The sequence below is a fragment of the Ursus maritimus genome, unplaced genomic scaffold, assembly GCF_017311325.1.
Source record: "Ursus maritimus isolate PB19 unplaced genomic scaffold, ASM1731132v1 scaffold_14, whole genome shotgun sequence".
Classification (NCBI taxonomy): Eukaryota; Metazoa; Chordata; class Mammalia; order Carnivora; family Ursidae; genus Ursus; species Ursus maritimus.
Genome location: NW_024423786.1, coordinates 39,079,601 through 39,105,047, shown reverse-complemented (window position 1 = coordinate 39,105,047; position 25,447 = coordinate 39,079,601). Strand labels below are relative to the sequence as shown.

Below are 25,447 nucleotides of genomic sequence, written 5' to 3'. Positions count from 1 at the left end.
TCAGACATCAGTATCTAGAAGCTTCCCAGGTGATGTGCCAGGGCAAGGAATGATTGTTATGGGCATTTGTAATTTCCTAGACACAAAGCAATACAAACAACAGGAAAACAAAACTTTCCCAATCTTTTTTTTTTAATTTATTATTTTTTTTAAAGATTTTATTTATTTATTTAACAGAGAGAGACAGCCAGTGAGAGAGGGAACACAAGCAGGGGGAGTGGGAGAGAAAGAAGCAGGCTCCCAGCGGAGGAGCCTGACGTGGGGCTCGATCCCAGAACTCCAGGATCACGCCCTGAGCCGAAGGCAGACGCTTAAGAACTGAGCCACCCAGGCGCCCCAACAATCTTATTTTTAAAGTACAGTTTAAAGAAATAAAATTAGAGATTAACAAAAATACCGCTCATGTTTTCTCTGAAGTACTGAAATCACTTTATAGCCTTCTGGTTAATTCCCCCGAAGGTTTTAGGATAAAGGAAAAAGTCTGAAATCACTCCTTTAATTCTTCCTGCTGCTTCAAGCACCTCAATGCAGTGTCCTGTCTCCATCTCAGGCCTACACTGGACTTGGGAAAGCTCTGCCCCTGACCTTCTCTCATGGTCTCAGATGGCTGCCTCTTGGAGCCTACCTCCACAATACTGGTCTGTGACTGAAATGATGACACAGCTATGGCCTTTTACTGGAGATGACTTTGCACAGGGCTGAGACCCCTGCACATAATTTTTTAAAAGATCTATTTATTTGAGGGTGCCTAGGTGGCTCAGTCAGTTAAGCATCTGCCTTCGGCTCAGGTCATGATCCCGGGGTCTTGGGATAGATTTCCGCATCAGGCTCCCTGCTTAGTTGGGAGTCTGCTTCTCCCACTCCCTCTGCCCCTCCCCCCTGCTCGTGTGCTCTCTCTCAATCAAGTAAGGGAGCCCAATGCTGGGCTTGATCCGAGGACCCTGGGATCATGACCTGAGCCAAAGGCAGACGCTTAACCAACTGAGCCACCCAAGTGCCCTGAGCATGGGACTCTTGATCTTGGGGTTGTGAGTTTGAGCCCCATGTTGGGTGAAGAGATTACTTAAAAATAGAATCCCTAAAAAAAAATAGTTTAAGCCAAGAAGATCTCATATTTTCTGATTGGTACAGAAATATCCTGGCTATATTCCATTAACCAGAAGTTGCACCCTATAGAATTGATATCAATAGAAGACATTTAAAGTTTCCTAACATACCTAACCAGTCTCCTCAACAGTCTTCCTGTTGACCTCGGGGTTTCTTCTAAAGTCTCGCTCTTGCTTTCAAGCATAGCAGCCCCACTAGACAGCACCACTGTCATTTGGAAGGATAGCTGACCCTCAAACAAGTGTTTTGTTATATGCAGATCCACTTATATGCAGACTTTTTTCAATAAGTATATTGGAAAATGTTGGGGGATTTGTGACAGTTTGTAATACATTCTTCAAAAGATTTTATTTATTTAGGGGTGTCTGGGTGACTCAGTCGGTTAGGCATCTGCCTTTGGTTCAGGTCATTATCACGGGGTTCCCGGATCCAGCCCTGTGTCAGGCTCCCTGTTCAGCGGAAAGTCTGCTTCTCCCTCTCCCTCTGGCTCTCCCCCTGGCTCGTGCTCTCTCCCTCTCCCTCTCTGTCAAATAAATAAATGAAATCTTAAAAAACAAAGATTTTATTGATTTATTAGAGAGAGATAATGAGCACACATGGGGGGAGGGGCAGCAGGAGAGGGAGAAGCAGACTCCCTGCTGAGGATGGAGCCTGACACAGGGCTCCAGGCTGGGCTCCTCTGATCATGACCTGAGCTGAAAGCAGACACTCAACTGTCTGAGCCACCCACGAGCCCTGGATTTGCGACAATTTGAAAAAACTTGCAGATGCACCACATAGCCTAGAAATATAAAAAAAAAAAAGTAAGAAAAAGGTATGTGATGAATGCATAAAATATATGTACATACTAGTCCATCTTATTTACTACCATAAAATATACACAAATCTATTATAAAAAGTCAACATTTATTAAACTCCCCCACACAAATACTTGTAGACTGTACATGGTGCCATTTGCTGTGGAAATGTGAACAAGTGTAAAGATGCTGTATTAGATTGTAACTGCATACAATTAACTATAGAACATACTGTACTACTGTAATAATTAAGTAGCCACCTCCTGTTGCTTTTGTGGTGAGCTCAAGTGTTGCTAGTATCCACTAATCATCTCCTTGTGAGCAGTTAGTCTCTCTGGTAAATTTCTTATCACAAGTAAAAGGTGACCTCTCATGGTTCTCACCGTTAAGTAGTTACGTTTTGGAGGAGTCAAAAGTTTTACATGGATTTTCAACTCCATAGCGGGGAGGTGGTTTGTGCCCCTAACCCCTAGGTTGTTCAGGGGTAAGCATCTACTTAACCAAGCAAGTAGCTACATGCCCCATGGGTTTCTGGCTAAGACTTGTGCCTAGGACACTCTCACATGGCAAAACACCGTGGCTACTTAGTAAAACATTTTAAGGTGGTTATTCCAAACTCTGTTTTAGTCCACTCATTGACTTATATTTGAATGTTGGGGAAACCCTTTTCTATAGGTCACTTTCTGCTGATAGAAATTACGAAGAAATAGGGGTGCCTGGGTGGCTCAGTCGGTTGGGCGACCGATGATTCTTGATTTCAGCTCGGGTTTTGATCTCAGGTTTGCCACGTCTGGCTCCGGGCTGGGTGTGGAGCCTACTTAGTAAATAAATAGGAAATTACCGAGAAATAAATCTTAGTCTTTTGGAGTAATAATAAATGCCCATCCCAGGATTGCTGGGCTGCCCTGCAAATTTTGGGCATTGCCACGAATAACAAAATACCCTGCACCTTCTGTCACCCGCCAGGTCAGGGGCTCTTCTACATCTCCGCTTTCTGTTTTGTCTGGGCCCATGATTTTCATGGATCCAGCATGTCACCTCCACAGCAATAGTAGTTAAAATGATGATAAAATAAGACCTCTGTTCTTCCCCAGATTTATTTTCTTTCATAGCCTTAGCGCACATTTCAGAACCTGAGGTGCTGCGAGCAGGTGAGGAGGTCCTGGCTAAGGTGAAAATGCCTGATTGTGCCTGAGGCTGGGATCTGCTCCCAGCCCTGTTGCTATCTTACGTGTGTGACAAGGGGAAAATCCCCTTATGTCCCTTTCAGCTCCTTCAGCCATTTCCCCCTCCTACAAATACAAGCTACCTGGTAGGAAGTTATTTTGAGCTAATAATAAGAACACTCAATCCTTCCCTGGAAAATCTGAAGTTTTCCTTCCTGCTTTTGTTACTTGGCGGCTCCTGGTAAGACAGCTGGGTTTTCTGCTCTGCTGGGAAATTTCATCTGTGGTCTTGTATCACCTGTATCTCTCCTGGTTCCTGTCTCTCATTTTAACATTTGATCAAGTCTTACTTTCCACGCTGGAGAGCCACGGCCCCAAATGAGACCAAGGCAACACGGAGCAACAGACATGACATGGTCTTTCTCTTTGCTGAGTCCTCCCCTGTAAGGATTTAGCAGCTGAAAGTGGGTGCATCTCCCTGACTAGACCTTGTCCACCGCATTCCACGCGAAGGTGCTGCTCGGATCAGCTCTTCTAAATAGTTCATATTTCCTGCTCTTAGGCAGTAAAAACAAACTTACAAGTACTATGGGCCCTTGTAAGTTAAAAAAAGAGAAAATTCCTTATAATTCCTCTGAAAACCCTCAATAATAACCTTAAGGAAAAGGGGAAAGTAGTCAGGGACATAAGCCTTGGAATAGGACTGACCTGGGTTGGAATCGCCCACCCTCTACTTTCCAGCTGCAGGAATTACTTAATTTTTCTGGTCTTTGGTTTCCTTAACTATAAAAGGGGTTTCCTCATATGATTATTATAAAAGTTAAATGAGATAATGAAGTTCCAGCATAAAGCCAGCCATATCGTTTGATAAAGAGTAGCAATTATTATTACCCAAGGAGATTGGGTGTAAGGCTAGATTAGTTCCTTAATATGGTTTACCGCTTTAGAGGACAAAGTACTATTTGATAAGGAAGAGATCCACCAACAATTGTCCAGTTTGGGAAGCAAAGTCAAAGTACTCACAGTTCTGTGTAGTTGTTCCTCCTCTTCCTTGCAACCTCTTAGCGCTGGTGTGCCCCGGGCTCAGGGCTGGAACTCTGCTCTCTTGTCTACACTCACTCCCTCATTCCCTCTGTCACTTCATCCAAGCCCATGGCTTCAGATACTGGCACCAGCAATATGCTGATACCTCCCAGATTTGCATCTCTAACACTAACCTTTTACCCTGAATTCCAGACTGATGTATCCAACTACCAATTCCACATCTCACTTGAATGCTAGGCATCAAAATTTCAACCTACCACAAACTGAGCTCCTGCTCTTCTTACCAAAACTGCTTCGCCCACATTCTTCTCTCTCTGCCCTCACCCGAGTCCATGTCTCCTATTTCTACTGTTGCCACACAGGTACAAGTACCATCCTTCTGTGGTTGCATTATTACAGCAGACTCCTAACCAGCTGCACTGCTTCTGCCCTTCCTACCTTTAGCCTATTTCCACACAGCAGCCAGAGGGATCGTATTAACATGGACACCAAGTTATGATATTATTCTATTTAGAGCCCTCTGATGGCTTTCCATCACCCTCCTTACAGAAACCAAACTCATTTCAGCTGAGACTGTATATCTTGTTTAGTTTGTCGTCCATTTTCTTTTTCTTTTTTTTTAAAGATTTTATTTATTTATTTGACAGAGATAGAGATGGCCAGCGAGAGAGGAAACCCAAGCAGGGGGAGTGGGAGAGGAAGAAGCAGGCTCATAGCAGAAGAGCCTGATGTGGGGCTCGATCCCGTAACGCCGGGATCACGCCCTGAGCTAAAGGCAGACGCTTAACCGCTGAAGCACCCAGGCGCCCCATGTCGTCCATTTTCAATAACTACCCCAACCTCATCTCCAGTAGGGCAGTAAATTTTATCAGCTGTTTGTTCCTGTATCCCCAGCATCTGATACGGTGCCTGGCGCGCGCGCGCGCACACACACACACACACACACACACACACACACACACAGTTCTTGAATGAAGGAATGACTTCCAGAAAAGATGCCTGAAAAGTGGGATGATAATTTTAAAGACTACTTAACCCAACAACCTCCTTTGTCTGCAGATAAGGATTTCTTTACTTTAGAATGCTTCATAGGCTTTTCTTGCAGCAAATTCCTTTGATCCCATGATGTTGAATTTAGGCTACAACATCATGGTACCTTTCCTAAGGGTCCACTGGTAGAGACACCAGGTGGCCGGAACCAGCAAGCATATTAATAGTGTAGATAACCCACTTGGAAACTTGGAGCTTGCCATTTGAAGATTAACTGTAAGGAGATTCTGGAAGTGAGCTGCAAACTGAAAGCATTTCCGCTAGATTGGGAGATGTGCAGATAACCTTCCAGTTCTGAGACCTCGCACGTCACTCTTGGCCAGATATATTGCCTGAGATCTAGCAAGGCCCTGTGGAAGCTGGGTGGATTTTCCCTCATAGGTAGAGCTACTGAACCTTAAGCATAGGTGGTATTTGCTTGGTATTGAGTGGGGGATGCCTAACTCGGAAACCCCCTCAGAAGGAAAAGGGGACGAGCCTCTCTGACTACTGCTTCTCTAATTCAAGTGCTTCCCTCGCACCTATCCTCGGGTCTTGGGCAAAAAGGGCTACGCTCCTAGACTGAGGGGGTCAGGAGTCAGGCGCTTGTGTGGGCCAACAACCACTTCCCCGGAAGGCTTAGGCTGGAGAAGTCTCCCTTCCATTGCCTTCACAATGACGAGAAAGAAAGCGTCCTCGAACTAGGCAGACCAAGGCCTGATTTGCGCTTCTGGTGGGATGTAAAACTCGAAGCCAAGGCAACCGCCGACTGCAAGTCTTGCTCAACTCTAAAGACAGCACCGGAAGACGAGCCAGGGCCTAAACCACAACCCCCGGCAGGCCCCGCGGACCTGGGGAAGCACGCCCTCCCATTGGACGCCAGCGAGCAGCGTGCCCTCACGCCCCGCTGCCGTAGGCGGCCCCGCCCACCCCACCACGCGCGAGGCACGGCGGGAGTGGAGTCAGCGCGACCTGCCGCTGTACTCTATCTCCCGGCGGGCCGAGCGCTGAAGGCGGCGGCGCGGCGCCTTTGTGGAGGCAGCGGCCTGGCGCGGAGGAAGTTCCGGTCTCCGCGACGCTGGGTCGGTGGCGGCGGCTGAGAATTAGGAGGAGCGGGCCGCGGAGGCCGCGCTGCCTCGGTAAGGGCCTGGGACTGTAGAGAGGGCGTGCCGGAGCCTGCGGGGAAGGAGCCGGCCTGCCAGGCCGCTATAGAAGTCGCGGGTCCGCGAGGCCTTGGAAGCTGCGGCTTCGGTGTCGCGGGGCGGCCGCGGCCTCGCTCGCGAAGACGAGAGCCAAGTGGCGGTGTGGTGAGGGAGGCGCCGCCCTCGGGAGGAACGCCCCGGAACGGTCGCGGGCCCGGGGCGGGGCCCAGCGCGGCGGTAGAATTACCGGTCCAGCCTTGGGGCTGTCGGCTGTGGGGTAGGGGGCTGGCGCGTGGTTACGGTTTGGTGCTTCTGGTCTGCGGAGCCTCAGGCGGGCCCTTTCTTCCGCCTTTTCCCCTGCTTTTGCAGGAATCTGATCCAGTTCTGAGGCATCGCTCGAGAGGGAGGCCTTCTTGTACCTAGCACGTAGCCTCGTCCTTAGACCTAGCCAAACACAAGTAGGCTCGGCTGGACCACAGGGTGTGAGAGCTCGGAGCCCGGCACGCGGGGCTGTAGAACCTGGAGGCGGGGAGTGGTCTGGTGGGTTCTGCGCCCGTTGGGAGAATGTGGGAGGAGGGATGTTTCTTCGTATTTCTTTCTTTTGGCGTTGTAAATCTGTGTTTTTCTCCTAACTTAAGTATTGATATGCTACTGGATTCAACTCTAGAAGTCCTTTTTTTAGTAAAAAGAAAGGGCCATGTTTTGTAAGGTACATAAACTTTAAGGGTAATGGTATTTTTTGCATGTTCCAGGTTTTGCATGTGAAGGTCAGAGTTGCTGGATGTAAGTGAAGGAGTTCAGTAGAGTGATGCACCTGGTCACTTGGGTCATTTTCTGAACTCTGGATTGTACCCTGGGTTTGTTAGTTTTCAGCTTCCTGTTGAGTAATGCCACCAGTGTGAATAGTTTATGATGTCAACATCAGCAAACTTGTGAGGACTGTAAGGAGAGGTACGAAGAACTGATGAGTGACGGTAGGACTGGCAATGTATAAAGTAACTAATGGCATGTGAAAGACAAGTTGGACCTGAATCTGGTCTCATTAATTAGCACCTAACTAGGTACTTAACCTATAGGGAAGGTACTAGATCTCTTCTGGATATCTGTAGCACCCTTCTTCATAGAATTCTGTTACCAGACTTGGGTTTATTTTTGTTGGCTTTAGGAACCTAGGTTGTTGTAGCCTTTCAGAGGAGACTTGCCAAGGCCTGGGTTAGGGAGGTGAGTGTGTGTTACTAAGTGAACTCTCTTATTGCAGATACTTGAGAAAAGTTATAGTCTTGTGCCAATGTTTAAATATGTAAACCGTTAATAATCAGATTCAGGGTTGTATTAAAATTAAAACTATCGGTGGTACGCCTGGGTGGCTCAGCCGTTAAGCAGCTGCCTTCGGCTCAGGTCATGATCCCAGGTTCCTGGGATCGAGCCTTGCATCGGGGTCCTTGCTCGGCGGGAAGCCTGCCTCTCCCTGTTACACTCCCCTTGCTTGTGTTCCCTCTCTGTCTCTCTCTGTCAAATAAATAAAATTAAAAAAATAAAATAAAACTATCGGAAAGATCTGAAATTTTAAAGATCATAAGTCATTCCTTGGTGGACTTTTTTTTAGCCATATACCAAGTGCTTAGAATTAATTTTTCTGGGGCGCCTGGGTGGCACAGTGGTTAAGCGTCTGCCTTCGGCTCAGGGCGTGATCCCGGCGTTATGGGATCGAGCCCCACATCAGGCTCTTCCGCTATGAGCCTGCTTCTTCCTCTCCCACTCCCCCTACTTGTGTTCCCTCTCTCGCTGGCTGTCTCTATCTCTGTCGAATAAATAAATAAATAAATCTTAAAAAAAAAAAAGGAATTTTTCTGCCACACTCCCACAATACCTTCTTCATTTCATTCACTTAGTTAATGGGGCATCTGTTGAATGCATTTTAAGCCCTGCTGTCATGCTGTGGGGCTCAGAATAGCAGAGTGGGTAACTGGGGGAGCTCTAGAATCTGATAGATTTTGAAATCTTGACTCCTTCAATAATTTAGTGACATGGAATAAATTACTTGAGTTTCCTCATATGTGAAATGAGGTTGTTGTGAGGTTTATGTAATGCCCTTAGAACAGTGCCAGGTGTGCAGAAAGTGTTCACTAAATGTTAGCTACCACTGTTGTCTTTTTTGTTTAAACAGCCTTGTTGAGATATAATTCGTAATTCATATGCCATGCAATTAACCATTTAACGTGTATAATTCGATGCTTTTTATATATTACATTGCTAATTTCTTTACAAAGTTGTGGTAAATACATTTTGTTACATATGTTGTAACAAAATTTGCTATTTAAACCATTTCTTTTGATTTTTTTTAAAAGTTTATTTATTTAAGGAATCTCTACACCCGCCATGGGCTGGAACTCATTACCCGGAGATCAAGAGCCACACACTTTTCTGATTGAGCCAGCCAGGTGCCCCTAAGCCATTTTTAATTGTAATATTCAGTGCATTACTTACATACACAGTGTAGTGTAACCATCACCACTGTTTATTTCTAAAACTTTTTCATCACCCCAAACAGAAACTCTATCCATTAAGCAAGTAACCCTCATTGTTTCTTCCCTTCAGCCCCTAGTGACCTCTAATTTATAGTATGAAATCACTGTGAATTTGCCTGTTCTAGATATCCCATATAAGTGAAGTCCTACAGTATGTCCCTTCATGTTTGACCTATTTCACTTACCATAACGTTTTCATGGTCCATTCATGTCATAGCATGTATCTAAACTTCATTCTTTTTTTTTAGTTTATTTATTTATCTCTACACCCAACATGGGGCTCAAACTTACAACCCCGAGATTAAGAGTTGGTCAGTCTTCTACTGAGCCAGTCAGGTACCCCAAACTCCATCCCTTTTTTAAAAAATTACAAAAAATAGGGGCACCTGAGTGGCGCAGTCGTTAAGCGTCTGCCTTTGGCTCAGGGCGTGATCCCAGCGTTATGGGGTCGAGCCCCACGTCAGGCTCCTCCGCTATGAGCCTGCTTCTTCCTCTCCCACTCCCCCTGCTTGTGTTCCCTCTCTCGCTGGCTGTCTCTATCTCTGTCAAATAAGTAAATAAAAAATCTTTAAAAAAAATTACAAAAAATATATTTTAAAAATTGAGATATAATTGACATATTCATTCTCTTTTATGGCTGAATAAATATTCCATTGGTGTGAATACACCACGTTTTGTTTATCTCTTCATTTTTGGTAGACAACTATGTTTCCACCTTTTGGCTATTGTGAATCATGCTGCTATGAACATGGGCATGTGCATATTTGGATATTAATCTTTTATCAGATGCGTGACTTGTAGATATTTTCTCCCAATCTGTGGGGTGGCTTTTTACTCTATTGATAGTGTTGCAGAAGTTTTTCATTTTGATGAAGTCCAGTTTGCCTGTTTTTCTTTTGTTGACTGTGCCTTTGGTGTCAGAGCCAAGAGATCATTCCAAATCCAATGCATGAAGCTTTTCCCCTATTATTGTAAGACTTTTATAGTTTTAGCACTTACATTTAGGTCTTTGATCCATTTTGAGATAATTTTGTTATGTGGTGTAAGGTAAAGGTTGCACTTCATTTTTTTGCACTTGGATATCCAGTTTTCCTATGAGTATTTGTTGAAAAGGCTGTCTTTTCCCCTTGATAGTGTTGGCACCCCTGTTGAAAATATCCTGACCATATGTGTAAGAATTTATTTCTGGTTTCTCTATTCCACTGATTTGTATGTTTGTCCTTATACCAATACCACACTGTTTTGATAACTGTAGTTTTGTAGTAAGTTTTGAAATCGGGAAGTGTGTCTCCTCCAACTATGTTCTTTTTCAAGATTGTTTTGGCTATTCCGAGTCTTTTGAAATTCCGTATGAATTTCAGGATGGATTTTTTCTAAGCATTGGCTTTAGAGTCACATGGTCTTGAGTTTGCATACTGGTTTTTTTCTCATATTAGTTATATTGTTTTGGGTCGAGTCTCAACCTATTTGAGCCTCAGTTGCATGGTCTGTAAAGTGGGAATAGTAACTGAGTTTATCTTACAGAGGACTTGCGATGATTAAATGAGACAACCCGTGTGAAGTGCTTAACTGGTAGAGTCAGCACTCAGCTATGCTTGTCTTTATCATTCTCATTTTGGAGAGTAGGATTAGACATACTCAGGTCCTTTCCAGCTTAATGTTACTATGATTTTAAAAACCTGAGCATAGTAGCAGTAGTAATAATATTTATTACATTGTTTTAAAATTCTTCAAAACTTTTTTTTGGAGACATAGTTTACATATCATAAAATTCCTTCATTGTAAGTGTTCAGTTTGATGTAATCATCACCACTGTTTCCAGCACCTCAAAACATTCCTTATTTCTGTTCGTTGTTTATCCCCACTTCTCCAACTGCAAGTCCTAGTATCTACTGATTTGCTTTCTGTCTCTGTAGTCTTATGTTTTCTAGAAATTTCATATAATTGGAATTATACAATTCTCAGTCTTCTGTGTCTGGCTTCTTTCACTTGTGATGTTTTTTGAGGTTCATCCATGTTGTTGCATTCTTTTTTATGGTATATTTCCTTTGGTTCAGCCATTCACTTACCGATGGACATTTGAACTTATTTCCAGTTTGGGGCTGTTATGAACAATGGGGCTATGAATATGATTGCTTCTTACGCATGATCTTATTTACTCCTGATAGTAATCATATGAGGTAGGTGCCATTATTCCTATCGTATAGGAGAGCTTTGAGACATACAGAAGTTCAATAACTCATCGAAGGTGCAGTAGTTAGAAAACTGGAGTTTTGATTCAAACCCAGGCCTTCTTTTTTTTTTTTTTTAATATTTTTTTAATTATGTTAGTCACCATACAGTACATCCCTGGTTTCCGATGTAAAGTTTGGTGATTCATTAGTTGCGTATAACATCCAGTGCACCATGCAATACGTGCCCTCCTTACTACCCATCACCAGTCTATCCCATTCCCCCACCCCCCTCTGAGGCCTTCAGTTTGTTTCTCATAGTCCATAGTCTCTCATGCTTCATTCCCCCTTCTGATTACCCCCCCTTTCTTTATCTCTTTCTTCCCCTACCAATCTTCCTAGTTCTTATGTTCCATAGATGAGAGAAATCATATGATAATTGTCTTTCTCTGCTTGACTTATTTCACTTAGCATTATCTCCTCCAGTGCCATCCATGTTGCAGCAAATGTTGAGAATTCGTTCTTTCTGATAGCTGAGTAACATTCCATTGTGTATATGGACCACAACTTCTTAATCCAGTCATCTGTTGAAGGGCATCTCGGTTCCTTCCATGCTTTGGCTATTGTGGACAATGCTGCTATGAACATTGGGGTGTTCATAGAAATGCTTTTTCTTATTAAAAAACATGGGGCGCCTGGGTAGCGCAGTCGTTAAAGCGTCTGCCTCCGGCTCAGGGCGTGATCCCGGCGTTCCGGGATCGAGTCCCACATCGGGCTCCTCTGCTGGGAGCCTGCTTCTTCCTCTCCCACTCCCCCTGCTGTGTTCCCTCTCTCGCTGGCTGTCTCTCTGTCACATAAATAAATAAAAAAATCTTAAAAAAAAAAAAACAAAAAAACATATGGCCCTTCTCTTCACTACGTCTGTATCTTTGGGGTAAATATCCGGTAGTGCAATGGCTGGGTCATAGGGTAGCTCAATTTTTAACTTTTTAAGGGACCTCCACACTGTTTTCCAGAGTGGCTGTACCAACTTGCATTCCCACCAACAATGTAGGAGGGATCCCCTTTCTCCACATCTTCTCCAACAATTGTTGTTTCTTGCCTTGTCTATTTTTGCCATTCTAACTGGCGTAAAGTCAAACCCAGGCCTTCTGACTCTAAAACATATGCGCTGTGGGGCGCCTGGGTGGGTCAGTTGGTTTAAGTGTCTGCTTTTGGCTCAGGTCATGATCCTGGGGTCCTGGGATCAAGCCCTGCATAGGGCTTCTTGCTCAGCGGGGAGTCTGCTTCTTCCTCATCCTGCCACTCCCCCTGCTTGTGCTCTCTCTCTGTCAAATAAATAAAATCTTTAAAAAAATAAAAATAAAACACATGCACTAGGCCAGTGGTCTTGAAATCATTTTATTCTTGGACTGCCTAAAATTAAAAAAAAATTTTTTTCCTCCTAAAATTTTGAAAAACTTAATACCACCTTGCACATTTTTAAGTCAGCATTAGTGCCTTAACATTTCTATCATAAATGGCTGCAAAGGATGTATTTTCTGGCATAATATATACTGTGTGCATGCTTTATAGATATAGACCTTGGAGCTGCAGACTTAATTTATCGAAATGCCATATAATCTAATTGGCAAATTAGATTTTTTAATGTCAATCATTTAGCCAAATCTGATTTGAGATGCATTCCAAATCTCAATGATTTTTGAAATAAACTTTTAAAGTAATAATAGCTAACATTTACCAAGCATCTTACTTATTGGCCACTGTTCTAATGGATTTGCGTTGTCATTTTATTCGGATAACTATATGAAGTAGACATTAGCTTTATACTGACTTTACATATAAGTAAACTGATTAAGGTCCCGTGGTGTGGCAGAGACAAGATTTACCTTCAGGCAGTCTATCTCTGAACCTAAGCAGAGTATGTCCAGAGGTGGCACTTTTAGCCGTTTTCCACTACACTGTACTGCCTTACAAAACTCACTCTTGAACTAGGAGCCTGGCTGTAATTTGCTGGTATAAGGAACCAGGTATAAGAATATTTAAACCCTGGGGAATTTCTGTTTATTTATTTATTAAAAAGATTATTTATTTATTTATTTTTAAAGATTTTATTTATTCATCTGACAGAGTGAAAGACGGCCAGCAAGAGAGGGAACACAAGCAGGGGGAGTGGGAGAGGAGGAAGCAGGCTCCCAGCAGAGCAGGGAGCCCAACACGGGGCTTGATCCTAGGACTCTGGGATCACGCCCCAAGCTGAAGGCAGACGCCCAACGACTGAGCCACCCAGGCACCCCGATTTATTTATTTATTAGAGAGGATGTGTGCACACAAGCAGGGGGAGCAGGAGCGGGAGAAGCAGCTTCTCTGTTGAGCAGGGAGCCCGACTTGGGACTTGATCCCAGGATCCTGAGATCATGACCGAAGCTGAAGGCAGACACTTAACCGACTGAGCCACTCTGGCGCCCCTGGAAATTACTATTTATAAGAAAAAGCATTTCTAATGAAGTATTTAAATGTCTGCCTGCAGTAATAAAGTCTAATTTTTACATGACTTTGAGATTCCTATGAGATAGCCAAGTGGTGATTTCTGGCAGGCAATTTGGACTTTACAGGCGAAGTCTAGGCAGAAGATAGAGATGTGGAAATTATCATTGTAGAGATGGTAGTTATTGTGATTAAATTGGGAATAGATGCATTTGCCCATGTCTAGTCAGCTTTGGCTGCTATAACAAAGTAATGTGGACTGGGTGACTGGAACAGTAAAAATTTATTTCTCACAGTTCTGGAGGCAGGGAAGTTCAAGGTCAAAGTACCTTCTGATTTGGTTCCTGGTGAAGATCCTTTTGGTTTGCAGACAGCTGCCTTCTTGCTGTATCTTTATATGGCTGAGAGAGAAATAATTTCTTTTGTCTTTTCTTATAAGGGCACTAATCCCATTCATGAGGGCTCCACTCTCATGACCCAATTACCTCTCAAAGCCTCTTCCTCCAGATACCATAACATTGGGGATTAGGGCTTCAACATAAAAATTTGGGGGGTGGGTACAAACATTCATTCCATAGTACCTAGGGATGGCATGTGGATTAAGAATAGTGCTAAGAAACAGTGTGGAGCCTTGGGGGATTAGCAATATTTGGTGGACATTTATTTAAATAATATTTGAAGGTTTTGTATTTGCGTGTGTATGTCTTTTTGCACGAGAAAGACTTGAGTGTTTATAAGCAAAAAAGCAACAGTCAGCAGACTGGTAATATGGGCAAAAAAAGAAGTTGAGTGATAGAGCACTATAAGGGTAGATTCTTTAAACTATAATCTTCAACCTAGAGGTACACAAAAACATTCTAGGGAGAATATGAACATATGTATATGTATATTTTTAAAGATTTATTTGTTTATTTTATAGAGAAAGAGAACATGTGAGCAGGGGGGAGGGGCAGAGGGAGCTGGAGGGAGAGAGGCAGAGTCTGCACTAAGTGTGGAGCCTGACGTGGGGCTCAATCTCACAAGATTATGACCTGAGCCAAAATCAAGAGTTGGATGCTCAACCCACTGAGCCACACAGGCGCCCTTGCATATGTATAGATTTAAAGGAATCAGTGTACAAAACTTCACCTTCCATACATATTCTTCTAAGAATGAATTTTGCTTCTAAATGTAAGAACTAGGGGTGCACATTGTAAGTGTCTGCCTTTGGCTCAGGTTGTGATCTTCCCATCCTGGGATCAAGCCCCATGTCAGGCTCCTGGCTCTGTGGGGTGTCTGCTTCTCCCTCCCCCTCTCCCCCCCTGCTTGTGCTCTCTCTCTCTGTCAAGTGAATAAATAAAATCTTAAAAAAAAAAAAAGAACTAAAACCATAAAACTTACAAGAAAACGGGGAAAGCATCATGCATTGGATTTGAAATGATCTCCTGGGTAGGTCACCAAAGGCATAGTCAACAAAAGAAAAAATAGACAAATTGGACTTTATCAAAATGAGAAACTTTTCTTCACTGAAGAACACTGTCAACAGAGTAAAAAGTCACTCCACAGAATGGGAGAGAATATTTGTAAATCACATCTGATAAGGGATTAATATCCAGAATATATAGAAAGCTTCTAAATTCAACAACAAAAGTACAACCTGATTCAAAAATGGGCAAAGGACTTCAATAGACATTTCTCTAAAAAAGGTTATACAGATGGCCGATAAGTCCATGGAAAGATGATCAACATCCTGAATGATTAGGGAAATGCAAATCAAAGTGACAGTGAGATGCCGTTTCACACCCATCAGGATGACGATTATCAGAACAACAGCAACAACAGCAAACACCTCCAAAACAGAAAATAGCAAGTGTTGGTGATGGTGTGGAGAACTTGGAACTTGTATTATTTTCCTAGGACTGCTATAACATGATACCACAGATGGGGTGACTTAAGTAACATTTATTTTCTCTCACTCTGGAGGCTTAAGTCCAAGATCAAGGTGTCATCAGGGTTGGGTTTTGGTGAGGTCTTTCTCCTTGGCTTGCAGAAGGCTGCCTTCTTGCTGTGTCCTCACACAAACTTTCTTTTGTGCATGCATTTCTAGTGTCTCTTCCTTTGACACCAGACCTATTGGATGAGGGTCCCACTCTTACGACCTCTTTTAACCTTACGTTCTTAAAGACCCTCTCTTCAAATACAAGCGCATTGCGGGGCTAGGAGTTCAGCATATGAATGGGGTAGGGAGGGGCACAATTCAGTCCGTGACAGAACCCTTGTGCTCTGTTGCTGGGAATGTAGAATGGAGAAACTGGTGTGGAAAACAGTATGGTGATTCCTCATAAATTAAAAATAGAATTACCATGTGATCCAGCCATTCCACTTTTTTAAAAAAGATTTTATTTATTCATTTGCTAGAACACAGGCAAGGGGTGTGGCAGGGAGAGGGAGAGGCAGGCTGCCTGCTGAGCAGGGAGCCCAATGTGGGGCTTGATCCCAGGACACTGGGATTGTGACCTGAGCCGAAGGCAGACGCTTAACTGACTGAGCCACTCAGGTGCCCCTAAAGCAGCAATTCCACATTCGGATATATGTCCAAAATAATTGAAAGCAGAGCCTCAAAGAGATATTTGTACACCCAGATTGGTTATTCACAGTAGCCAAAAGTTGGAAGTAACCCAGGTGTCCATCAGGGGATGAATGGATAAACAAACTTTGGTGTATACATGCAATGCAGTATTACTCAGCCTTAAAAAGTAATGAGATTCTGGGGCTCCTAGGTGGCTCAGTCAGTTAAGCATCGTTGGTGCAGGATCTTGATTTCAGTTCAGGTCATGATCTCGGGGTTGTGAGGTTGAGCCCTGCATTGGGTTCCATGCTGGGGGGTGGAGCCTGCTTGAGATTCTCTCCCTCTCTCCCTCTTTAGGGGAAAAAGAAATATATATATATATATATATATGTATGTATGTATGTATGTGTGTAGTAATTAAATTCTAATAGATGCTGCAATGTGGCTGAACCTTGAAGATATTATGCTAAGTGAAATGAGCCAATCATAAAAGGACAAATATCCTATGGTTCTACTAGTATTATGAGGTACATAGAGTAGTCAAAATCATAGTGACAAAAAATAGAATGGTGATTGCCAAGGACTGGGTTGAGAGGGGAATGAGGAATTACTGTTTAATGAATACAAATTTTAAGTTTTGCAAGATGAAAAAAGTTCTGTGGATGGATGGGGATGATGGTTATGTAACATGAATGTATTTAATGCCACTGAACTATACACTCACATATGGTTAAAATGGTAAATTTAATATATAAAAAATTTTTAAAAGATTTTATTTGTTTATCTGAGAGAGAGAAAGCGATGGGAGAAGGAGAGGGAGAGGGACAAGCAGACTCCACGCCGAGCACAGAGCACAGCGTGGGGCTTGATCCCAGGACCCTGAGATCATGACCTGAGCCGAAATCGAGTTGGATGCTCAGTTGACTGAGCTTACCCAGGTGCCCCTTTGGGTTTGTCCCATTTTTTCTTTTTTTTTTTTTTTTTAAAGATTTTATTTATTTATTCGACAGAGATAGAGACAGCCAGCGAGAGAGGGAACACAATCAGGGGGAGTGGGAGAGGAAGAAGCAGGCTCATAGCGGAGGAGCCCGATGTGGGGCTCGATCCCATAACGCCGGGATCACACCCTGAGCCGAAGGCAGACACTCAACCGCTGTGCCACCCAGGCGCCCCTGTCCCATTTTTTTAAAGCTATTTTGAATAAAGCTGTTGTGAACATTTTTGTATAAGTTTTCATTTATCTTAGGTAAATACTTAGAAGTGAAATTGCTGAGTCGTAGGGTAGTGTTGTCAGACCAGTTTCTAAGGTGGTTGTACCATCTTGTATTCTTTCCGGCAGTGTATGCGTTCTGATTGCTGAAAATCCTTGTGTATTTGCTTTTGTAAGTCTTTTTAATTTTAGCAGTTCTAGTGGGTGGGTATTAGTATCTCATTGTGGTTTTAATCTGTTTTCCTTATGACTAATAATAGTAAGCATTTGTCAGATGTGTGTTACAAATATTTACTCCTGTTCCATAGTTTGCCTCTTCATTTTTTAAACAGGGTCTTTTGAAGAACAGGTTTTAATTTTAATCTTTTTCTTTATAGTGAATGCTTTTGGATCTTTTATAGAAGTCTTTGCTGACACAGAGCACAAAAAGATTTTCTCCTGTGTTTTCTTTTAGAAGCTTTATAGTTTTAGCTTCTACATTTATCTCTGATCCATTTTTAATCAGCTTATAAGTGTGGTATGATGGTAGGCAAGCAAGTGCCATCAAAGGGGAATCAGGATAGGGTTCTGGAGAGGGAGCCTGAGAAGCAGATGCCACATCTAGGGATGGCAGCAGGCATGTAAATTCCCCATTCCAAATTTGAGGACTCTTTAGAGGCCCTGTAATTGCAATCAATACACTTAAAAATCTTTTAACGGAAAATTTTCAAGGAACAGGGGTGCTACCAACAGCCACTGATTCAAGCAGCCACTGATTCCCACAGTGCATATTAAAGTTGCTACTGTTTAAAAACTCAGAGGTAGATATTATTTGGTAGGTGCTCAAATCAACCTTTGCCTGTTGATGCTCCCTTGATGTTCTTAGCCGAGTGTCCTATTATAGGGCCCAAAGCATTTACTTTGGAAAAAATTAGAGTGTTTGGTGCAGGATCAAGCCACTGCATACTGCAGATAGAATAGGACCCCTGGTTTTGCTTTGTTGGCTTTTGGAACTGAAATCATGATTAAAAAGGATGGCCCTGGGTATTATAATTATGCCGTTAGAGGTAAAATGATTGGACCTTTGCAAGGTGGACCAGAGTGGAAGGGTTTGCCAAGAATGTTTTCATTTATTTGTTTATTATTCTTTAAAAAAAAAAAAAGATTATTTATTTGAGAGCGAGCGAGCACACATGTGAGCGGGAGGAGAGGGAGAGAGAGAATCTCAAGCAGTCTCTCTGCTGAGTGCGGATCTCAAGGCCCTGAGATTATGACCTGAGCCGAAATCAAGAGTTGTATGCTCAACCAGCTGAGCCACCCAGGCGCCTCCTGGGAATGCTTTTATTAATGAAGAATGAAAGGTGGAGGAGGCTCCAAAACAATCAGCTGCCATCATTGTTCCAACCATAAAGAGTGGTGACCTGCAGTGGGGGTCTTTCTTGCCAAACACATTGGTCGGCTTCCAGGAAACCAGTCTTTAGGTTCTGGGGGAGTGTGGTTGCAAAGTTCAATGGAAGGGCATCACTAGGAGTGTAGCCTATAGCTTAGTATAATGCTTACCATCTCCAGAAGCAGCCGATGCCTGTTCAACTACTATTCATATGGAACCATTTTTCACTTCAATCTTCAAAATTCTCATTTGACTTTTTACTACTCATCCACATCTGTACCTGCAGTAGTTTCATATGCTAGTCTTAAGAACTCACCAAGGGGTCCTTTTACTGATTGGTGGGTAGCATGTGTTGGGGGTGGGATCTGGGCAGTTTAGGTGCAGGCCCTTCTGTTCCATTGATCTGTTATGTTCATCCTTACGCCAGTGCCACACTGTCTTGATTACTGTAACTTTGTATTAAGTCTTAAAATCAGGAAGTGTGAGTCCTCTAACTTTGTTATATATACAGGCATACCTTGTTCTGTTACATTTTGCAAATACCGCATTTTTTACAGATTGAGGAAGGTTTGTGGCTACCCTGAGTTGGGCAAGTCTATCAGTGCCATTTTCCACCAGCGTTTGCTTACTTTGTATCTCTGTATCACATTCTCAGGATATTTCAAACTTTTCATTGTTATTGTATTTGTTATGGTGATCTGTGATCAGTGATTACAATTTGCTAAAAGCTCAGATGATGGTTAGAATTTTGTAATTAATGTATGTACATTGTATTTTTAGACAGAATGCTATTGCACACTTAATAGACTACCATACAGTGTAAACATTTATATGCACTGGGAAGTTCATTTCACTTGCTTTATTGCAGTATTCACTTTATTGCAGTAGTCTGGAACCAAACCTGCAGTATCTCCAAGGTATGCCTGTATTCTTTTCTGTTTTGCACAGATGGTATGCATATTACAAATAGTATTTTGCACTAATACCTTATCCTAGACCAGTTAACATAGCTACCTCATTTTTTTTTTTTTTTTGAGAATCGCATGGCATTTCAATAGTGCAGTATACTGTTTTGATGTACATTTAGATTTTATCATCTTTTGCTATATACAAACAGTGCTGCACTGTGTTTGTAAACATGTCACCTCACACTGTAAGTTTCTAGAGAATGAATTCTTGGAGAGGAACTGGAAAGTTTGGGTAATATGCATTTAAAATTTTGTGAAATTTAGTTTTCCTTGTAACTGACTTTTAACTTCATCCTCATTGGTTGGAAAAGATACTTTTGTGGCAATGGTCTTTTTATATTCATTGAGACCTGTTTGTGGTTTAACAAATTGTCCATTCTGGAGACTATCCCAGGTATACTCGAGAAGATGTGATTCTGCTACTGTTTTGTAGAATGTTTGTATGTTTCTGTTAGGTCTAATTGGTTTATTGTGTTCTCTATTTCCATTTATTCTGTTTGGTTGACCTATCTGTTATTGAAAGTGGGATTTTAGGTCTCCAGCTATTAGAGAACTGTTTATTTTTCTCTTCACATGTCTTCAGTTTTTGCTTCATGTATTTTGAAAGTGTTAATACGCTTAATATTTGTGATCGTTTTACCTTCTTGCTGTATTTTTTGAACCTTTTAATTATAATGTCTTCCTTTGTCTTTCATAAACTTTGGATTCAGAGTCTGATTTGTCTGATATTAATCTAGCTCCTCAGCTTTCATTTGGTTACTATTTGCATGGAATATGTTTTCCATCTTTTCACTTTCCACCTATTTGTGTCTTTGGATCTAAAGTGAGTCTCTTGAAGCATATACAGCTTATACAGTTATACATATATAGCATATGCAGTTGATCCTTGAACAACACGGTGGGTTGGGGTGCTGACTCCATGTACTGTCGAAAATCTTTGTATAACTTTTGACTCCCCCAAACTTAACTACTAATAGTTACTGTTGACCAGAAGCCTTACAGGTAAGATAGTCAACACGTATTTTGTATGTTATGTGTAGTACATAGCTGTATTCTTACAATAAAGTAAGCTAGAGAAAAGAAAATGTTATTAAAATCATAAGGAAGAGAAAATACATTTAAAGTATTGTAATGTTTTTCTTAATACCATACATTTACATTGTCAGTTTACAAAATGAATTGTTAGTACCAATATAGATATTGTCTTTTTTTTTTTTTTTTAAGATTTTATTTATCAGAGAGAGAGAGAGAACACAAGCAGGGGGAGCAGCAGAGGGAGAGGGAGAAGCAGGCTCCCCATGGAGCAGAGAGCCTGACATGGGGCTTGATCCCAGGACCTGGGATCATGACCTGAGCTGAAGGCAGACACTTAACTGACTGAGCCACCCAGGCCCCTCGATATTGTCTTATGTGATAAAAACACTATAGATGTTTATACATATTACTGAAATTAGACATCAAAAATGAAAAGATTGGAGCACCTGGGTGGTGCATTCGGTTGGGTGTCTGACTTGATTTCAGCTCAGGTTCTGATCTTAGGGTCGTGAGATCGAGCGTCCCACTCCCTGCGCTCAGCAGGGAGTCTACTTCTCTCCTTTCTCTCCCCCTGCCCCTCCCCTTGCTCATGCTGCACACGTGTGCACTCTCTCTCTAAAATACATAAATAAATCCTTTAAAAAATGAGAAGATTCTGTGAAAAAGAAATTCGTATTTATTTACAGGTATGATTCATGCATTGATACCAAAGAAGCAGCAGTATAATTGCTTCATGGTAGCCTAGCCTATGCATTAATGAATGAATCATTGTAAAATTTTTATGGTATGTAATATTACAGTCATATTCATAATACAGTATTGGAAACACTGTTCGATTTTAAAAACACTTACCTGTGATGATAGGCTGACGTGCAGTTTCTCCAATTATGGGAGAAAGAGGCATACTGTATGGTAATGTAGTTCTTTGAAAGCAGTGTTGTAAAACGATAAGAAAACTAACACAATATTAATTTTCTGTTAAATATCACTCATCTGTCCGCTTCCATTCAAGTCTTGTACATGATGTTCTGCATAATGAATATTTGGGTGATGATGACACAAAACATCTCACATGGTTCTTGCCATACAGTTATTATATTTTCACACAAAGACACAGACATATACAACAGGTAAGTTAATTAACTGTTCAGCATGGGGGTTGGTCTCGCCCTCTCAAGGGCAGAGGTAGAAGAGGTGGAGGAGGTGGAAGTAGAAGCAGGAAAGGCCTGCACGCTGTTAACTTTATGGAAATACATCCTAATTTCTGACTTTTTTGGTTTCTAGTTTCTCGAAAATTGTTTCTATGGCGGTACCACAGTCCTTCTTCCACTGTTTGCTTTAGTTTCAGTGCTTGTACCTTAGGAGGGTTGTATCATCAAAGAAGTTGAAAGAGTCTTGAATAATCAGAATACTTCTGTCAGATGTCTGATATCAGTTTGTTTTCTGGGACTGCTGCTTCTACATTTTTTTTAAAAAAGATTTTATTTATTTATTTGAAAGGGAGAGAGAGCACGTACGAACAGGGGGAGGGTCAGAGGAAGAGGGACAAGCAGACTCCGTGGTGAGCAGGGAGTCCGATGCAGGACTCCATCCCAGGACCCTGAGGTCATGACCTGAGCCAAAGCCAGACTCTTAACTGACTCAGCCACCCAGGCACCCCATGTTTCTTGTGCATCTTCTTCCTCTTCATTGGGCATGCTTTGGAAGTACTCATCTTCATCAAGTCATCTTATTTCTCAGGCGTGGTGTGTGTTAGCTCTTGAATTTCTCCAAGATCCATATTTTGAAACCCTTCACCTTTTTTATCCACTCTTCCATGATTTCTTTGATTGGCTGTGTTGTAAATCCTGTGAAGTCATCACAACATCTGGACACAGTTTTCTCCAGCAGGAACTTACTGTTTCAGGCTTAATGGCTTTCATGGCTTTTCTTATAACAATGGCATCTTCAGTGGTGTAATCCTTCCAGACTTTTGGGGTGCCTGGGGGGCTCAGTTGATTGAGCGTCTGACTCTTGGTTTCAGCTCAGGGCGTGATCTTGTGGTTGTGAGATTGAGCCCCATGTGGGGCTCTGCACTCAGCAGAGAGTCTGCTTCAGATTCTCTCTCCCTCTCCTTCCCCCTCTGCTCTCCTTGCTCACACACACTCTTTCTCTAAAGTAAATAATAAAATGTTAACAAAAAAAAAAAATCCTTCCAGACTTTCATGATGTTCTATCAGAGTTCTCTTTCATAGCTTGACAGTCCTTTCCATAGAGTACCATGTATAATAAACCTTTAAGGTCCTTATGAACCCCTGATCTAGAAGTTGAATTAGAGATGTGTTTGGGGGCAAGTACAGACCACTTTGACACCTTCAGTGTTGAACTCCTGGGGTTCTGGGTGGTCAGGGGCATTGTCTAATATGGAAAGAACTTTAAAAAGAGAGTTCTTACCATCAAGGTACTTCCTGACTTCAGAGAGGGTTCTTGTTCAGGCCTTCTTCTATAACCAAAAGACTGGCAGCGTTGTTTATCTTTTCCCTTCAAGGCTTGGGGGTTAGCAGCTTATGAATCATGAACCAGACTCAAAACAGTAGAGTTAGCCTGTATCTTCTTGCTTTATATCTTGGTGCTCTCTTCTCTTCTTTACTAATAGATGTTCTTTGTGGCATTTTTTCTCCCCAGAGTAGGGCACGTTCATCTGTATTATAACCCAGATAGCCTTTCTCCTCAGTGATTTTAATAGTGGCCCTGAGAACTCAACTGCTTCTTCTTGGTTGGCAGAAGCTGCCTCTCCTGTTATCTTGACATTTTTTTTAAGCCAAACCTCTTTCTAAAATTATCAAACCATCCTTTGCTGGCATTAAATTTTCTAGTTTTAGATCCTTCACCTTTCTTGCTTTAAGTTGTCATATAATGACTTTGCTTTTTCTCAAATCATATTAGAGTCTGTAAGTATGCTTTTCTTATAGCAATCCTGCATCCACATAAAAGCTGTATTTTCAATATGAAATAAAAAGATATTTTGCAGGGGCGCCTGGGTGGCACAGCGGTTAAGCGTCTGCCTTCGGCTCAGGGCGTGATCCCGGCCTTCTGGGATCGAGCCCCACGTCAGGCTCTCCTGCTATGAGCCTGCTTCTTCCTCTCCCACTCCCCCTGCTTGTGTTCCCTCTCTCACTGGCTGTCTCTATCTCTGTCGAATAAATAAATAAATTCTTTAAAAAAAAAAAAAGATATTTTGCAAAAATTACAAGGTTTTCATGCCTGCTGGTGTAGCTGCAGTGACGGCTTCGTACATTTTCTTTTATCATGGTCCTGACACTGGATCCATTTATCTTGAAACAGCAGGCAACTGCAACCGCAAACCTCTGTGGTACATATCAAGCAATTCAACTTTTTCTTGTAATGTCATGACTTTACTCTGCTTCTTGGGAAGACTTTCAGCATCACTAATGACACTTCGTGTGGGTCCCATGGTGTTATTCAAGGTTTATGGTGTTGCGTTAAACATGATGAAAAATGCAGGAGAACTGGGAGAAATCACTTTTTACTGTGATATGCAATTTGCCAGAAAGACTAACTGCCTCTGCAGGCATGAATAGTGTCACTTTTTTTTTTTTTTTTAAGGGGATACTTGCAACACTTGAGCTCACTGTGATAGCAGCAGGAGGTGACTGTGAAATTATTACAGTAGTACAGTATGTGCTACAGTTAATTTTTTGCAATTATGATTTAATACAGTTTCTTTACATTTGTTTACATTTTTCTCAACTGCAAATGGTACCCCTTATGGTCTGTGAGTTTGTAAGTTTTGATAAATTTTAACTTTAATAAAAAGGATTTATTTACTTTAGAGAGAGAGCGCACACATGTGAGTGGAGGGAGGGGCAGAGGGAGACAAGCAGACTCCCTGCTGCGTGGGGAGCCCAACACAGGGCTCCATCCCAGGACCCTGAGATCCTGACCTGAGCCAAAATCAAGAGCCGGATGCTTGACCAACTGAGCCACCCAGGCGCCCCAAATTTAACTTTTTATAATAGTTTTATCATTTACTACAATGATAAATGTAAATGATAGACTAATGATAAATGATAAAATAGACTAATATCTACATATATTTTATGCCTTCATGATATACTTAGCTTTTTCTTAGTTTTATTCAGTATTTTTAGGTTACGTGGTTCATCTGCAAGTTTTCAACTTAGTCATAAATCTCCCAAAATTTTTCCACTATTTTTATTGAAAAAAATCTGAAAAGTAGACTCACAGCAGTTCAGACTTGTGTTGTTCAAGGATCAGCTGTAGTTGGATCATGTTTTTTAATTTATTCTGCCCATCTCCTCTTTTGATTGGAAAAGTTTAAACTCTTTACATTGAAAGTAATTATTGATAAGGAGGGACTTCTGCCATTTTGCTCTTTGTTTTTTTTTTTTTTTTTTAAGATTTATTTATTTATTTATTCGACAGAGATAGAGACAGCCAGCGAGAGAGGGAACACAAGCAGGGGGAGTGGGAGAGGAAGAAGCAGGCTCATAGCGGAGGAGCCTGATGTGGAGCTCGATCCCATAACGCCGGGATCACACCCTGAGCCGAAGGCAGACGCTTAACCGCTGTGCCACCCAGGCGCCCCATTTTGCTCTTTGTTTTCTATATGCCCTATAGCTTTTTTTTGTCCTTCATTTCTTCTGTTGTTACCTTCTTTATGTTCAGGGTTTTTTTGTTTGTTCGTTCGTTTGTTTGTTTGTTTGTTTTGCAGCAAAATGTTTTGATTCCCTTCGCATTTTCTTGCATGTGTATTCTTTGTGGTTACCATGGGAATTACATTTAACATCCAACGGTTATAACTTAATTTGAATGTATGTCAACT

The 25,447-nt window shown here is 42.0% G+C and overlaps 1 protein-coding gene across 1 annotated transcript in view; it reads left to right on the top strand.

The window, feature by feature from the left end:
* Positions 1-6,087: 6,087 nt before the first annotated feature.
* RBM6 (RNA binding motif protein 6) overlaps positions 6,088-25,447 on the top strand; it is a 104,067-nt gene continuing 84,707 nt past the window's right edge. The window contains exon 1 of the mRNA XM_040628783.1: positions 6,088-6,282. The gene's annotated coding sequence lies outside the window, so the exon portion shown is untranslated. The remainder of the gene's footprint in view (positions 6,283-25,447) is intronic.